Genomic DNA, 4,735 nt, shown 5'->3' with positions numbered 1-4,735 from the left:
TTAATGTAAACTTTGTACAAACAATTACCTGTCATGTATCTGTATTGTTCCTGTATTTAAAACTTGGCCTTCTTTCGGAGGTAGTAAAAAATAACATCAATGTGCTGCACATATAATCAAATATTTTGGATTACGTGATGAAAAAATTAATATGTAGATGTAATTAAATAAATTATTAATTAATAGTACAATGTATGACATTTAAACCTCATCATTCCACCAAGTTTGGGGCTGTGACATCAAATAGAATCAATTCTTCATTTCGGGATGTGCAACAACAAAGTCAAACATATCAAAACCAAGACTTGATTAGTTCACTTTATAGTGTTTGCCATTTTGTTTTCTATATGATAATTTATGTGTTAATGTCACATTCTTACACAAGAATAGTATAAACCTATATCTTTAAAAATTGATTTATGTACCTGCCGGCATGATGCTTTAACAGCCCATCGGCCATCTATTCTGAATAGCAGTTGATCAACTGTGTTAGTTTTTTTGGAGCCTCGTCTGAGATGTTGAACCCTTCAAATGGGTAATTCCTCCGTTCTCCCGAATTGACAGGCTCCACTTTTTCTTCTTCTTTGGAAGCAGTTGATGGATTATCAACTGTGATATTATGCTCTTCAGCAGTTACTTCTACTGTGACATCCACCTGGAAAGTTAGAATTATCAATGCTAATTATAGATAAATGACAGATTGTCCATCTGTTACAATAGAAGATCCTTATATTATAACAGATGAATCACCTATTGGGATAAATTCAAATAGGCAAATCAGAGCAGTATGATAATTTCGAATAGATGACCCATATATTGCAACATAAAACTCATTTGTTGTAATAGATAACGCATCTGATGCAAGAGGTTAGACAATAGTTGCAACAAATGTATATATCTGTTTGATAATTTTTAGCAGATGCATCATCTGTTTAAAAAGATATGTGCCTGTTTGTTTGTTAGAACAGGTGATGTACATTCACTTACTTTGGCTCATGCTGCTTTCCTGTGGCCCTTGCACACTGAGCATCGGTGCAAGACAAAGACAGAGGCGTTGCAATTTTGATTTTTTTGATGCTTGATGATGCCTTGGAAGTATCTTTCCTTCTTCTCTTAGCCGCCTTAATCTCTAGTGGAGTGTATGGATATGAAATTCTCTTTAATAGAATGACACCCCTCTTAGATGCCATTTCCTTTACAAAAGCAGTTAGTCCATTAATAGAATTAATTACTCCATCGTGTTTCGCCCTGTAGTCTTGACATTTGCATACAGAACATTCGATAGATGTGGAAAATCCTGGAGAAAAATCTGTACAACTAATATGATCATAATCATAATGGCTTATTATTTCAAAAATGGTAAGAAGAGCATCATTAGCCCCAACAGTAACACCACTGCCACTACCACTACGACTACCATCGTCAACAACAACAAGCCCACCCTTTAAAATTATTTTTCTTGTGATGGTTGTTGCTCCAAACAATTCTATTTTTATTCTATCAATGACCTTAGGGTCCGGTAAAGTTTGCATAGACCGTAAAGTAAGAAAAAATGGTAGCTTCAACTCTTGATTGGTCGGAACAAGCTATGAATGGACAATCTAAAATAAATCTGTACATATATTAGAATGATGATAAAATCATTTAAAATAATCATTAATTAAAATAAAAACTTGATTAGAATTGGACTTACTGCTTCCTTGTGTGTGTGTGTGTGGGGGGGGGGGGGGGTGAAAAGATCAAGAAATTTTGCATTTCTATCGGTTTTGGTCGACAACCATCTCAGGATTCTTGGACAGGAAACTTCTTCCTGGTAGTTCACTTATTGTCTCAAATAAGGAATGATTTCAAATGCCCAAGCCTATAACATAACGCCAATAAATTAAAAGCATTATTGAATAAAAAAATAATGAATCATATCATGATAAAAGAAATATTTACCATGAAGGCCCATAGAAAGCCATATAAGTTGACTGTCTTTGGCATTAACGAAGTCAACAAATACTGGACAGTCATTTTGAAGCTTTCATAAACCCAAGGATAACTGTTAAATGCCTCAAGATCCTCGGACAGTTTTATTAAACCAAAGCTTATGTTGTTGTTAACGTCTCTCACCCAAAGAATATTATGTACAAACCAAACCAAGCACAATGATTGCTTGTGCTTCTTTGAGAGTCCTTTACCTTTTAATGCTTCAATCAAATTTTTATTTTTAAAGCTTGGACCAACTATTGACACCAGGACATCACGATCACTCGACTTTTCTTGACCTTTTTTGGGTGTGCGGGGTGATTTTTTTTGAGTTAGAGTAGGTATAACTTGAGAAGGAGAAGGAGGATAACATTTTAGTCTGGTAACTATGGAAAACTCCTTTAAACCAAAACAAATAGGCATGCCACAGTAATTATCCACACCTCATTCACCTTGTCTTTGTTTTCATACATAAACCTACGCTTGAGAAGATCGTATATCATTTTCATCAGAAAACGAGCATTGTTTTCCTCCAGCAAATCAAGATATTGTCCAAAGCAGCTTTCCCTAAAATAAACATCCAACTTTTGTTCTTGAAGTATTTTTCTGAAGGCGTTAAAAGATTTTCCCATGGCTGACTTAACCACGAAATCACTTGTTAAATCTGTGGCACCATCACACTGCATTCTCACAGGATAACGATCAATGCTGAAGATTTAGACCAACTCTTCGGCAGAAGGGCTATTAGCATTTAAATCATCTCTTTTGACACATTCCTCCTGCCCGTGTTCATTATATTATGCTCCTAATTGAGATAACGCTTGTAAATCAAGCTCATAGAGTGGTGGATATAGCCGAGCTGTTGCACTTGTTCCTTTACTTGGACTTGATTCGGTTTCTTATCTTTTGGGAGCCATATTATCTTAAATTAACAGGAACATAAAATAGATTATAATTGATTAATACATCATTAAAAAGGGATAACAGTAAATCTAACATGCACAACGGTAAGGTAAAATAACAGTTCTAACAGACCACACATCTATTGTACCAGGTCTATTATATGTTGCAACATATAATCGATCTGTTACAATGGATGAGTAAATTATTGAAAATAATAAAAACAGATCTCTAATCTGTTGTACTAGGTAGTTTATCTGTTGCATCATAAAACCAACATGTTGCAAGGATGAATAATCCATTGAAAATAGTAAAAATAAATCACTAATATGTTGATCAGGTAGTTTATCTGTTGCAACATATAACCAACCTATTGCAAAGGATGAGTAATCCATTGGAAATAGTAAAACAAATCACATATCTGTTGCACCAGGTATGTTATCTGTTACAACATATAACCGAACTATTGCAACAGATGAGTAAACCATTGAAAATAATAAAAATAGATCACTAATATGTTGCACCAGGTAGCTATCTGTTGTAACAGATGAGTAATCCATTGAAAACCATAAAAATAGATCACTAATCTGTTGTACTAGGTATGTTATCTGTTGCAACATATAACTAACCTATTGCAACGAATGAGTAAACCGTTAGAAATAATAAAAATAGATCATTGATCTGTTGAAATATATCACTCATCTATTGCAAAATAAGTTATATGTTGGATCAATATTAATTAGATTTCTTCCAAACAGAAGAGTCGTCTGTCGCAACATATGAATGATCTGTTAGATTATTCATCTGTTGCATCAAATTTTCATAGTTGCATTAGATTTTAATCTGGTGCATCAGATATTTTAATCTGGTGCATCAGATGTTTCATCTGTTGCAATACCATTTTTACCAAGACAAACAAGAAATCATCTCAGCAACACCAACACATCATACACACACACACATACTAAGAAGGAGGTCTCCACTAAGAACATCAACTGTGAACAAAAATCACCAACAAATCCAAATCAATAGTACGACAACAAGAAGAAGAAATGCCAGACGTTAGGTTTTATTTAGTCCACATTTCAATACTAGAAGAGTAGTTGACTCAAGTTTCTCTATTTCTTCATAATTTTTACCTGTTAAAAAGGAAATGAGAGGACGAAGAACTCGAAGTTGTTGTCGCCGGAGAAGTCTTCACGTCGATTGACGGTTAAAAGTTGAAAAGAAACTCGGCTGACTATTTTTTGCCAGAGGTTGAGGTCGCCACAGATTGAAGGAAGAATTTTGTAGAACTGTTAGTTGGGAGAGAGTTGAGAGAAGCTGTCGAGAGAGAGAGATGAGAGAGACTGGTTAATTTAAATTGGAGAGGGGTGTGGGTTGATTTGCATTTTTAAAAAGATTAGAAAGTTTTAAAAATATTAATCAAGTCCATAATTAACTTAATCAAGTTTCCTAATGATGTTTGACCCTTTAAGTTGGCCAATGTCACCAATCCTTCATTTAAGACATAAAAGACACCTTTCTTTCAATTTTCTCACTATACTTGTATGCTTTTGTATTTTGAACTCTCCTACTATCTCTTTACCAATTGAACCCTTAAATTCATCAAAATATAATATTTTAAACTCTTTTCATATCCTATTAATGTGGGAGTAATGCAATCAAGTGCACGTGAAATGCCACAATGTTTTAAATAATGCATAAGAAATTAAATATTAAAATAAATATATATAAAGAATAAATAATATTTTTTTTTTTAAAAAAACAAATTAACGAAACCACCCGCCCCCTCCTCTTCTCCTCATTTTCTATTCTTCTTCTTTGAGCTCTCAACCCAAAAACACCCACTTCAATCGCTTAG

This window comes from Capsicum annuum, chromosome 5, assembly GCF_002878395.1.
Source record: "Capsicum annuum cultivar UCD-10X-F1 chromosome 5, UCD10Xv1.1, whole genome shotgun sequence".
In the NCBI taxonomy this organism is placed as follows: Eukaryota; Viridiplantae; Streptophyta; class Magnoliopsida; order Solanales; family Solanaceae; genus Capsicum; species Capsicum annuum.
This window is presented reverse-complemented; position numbering follows the sequence as displayed.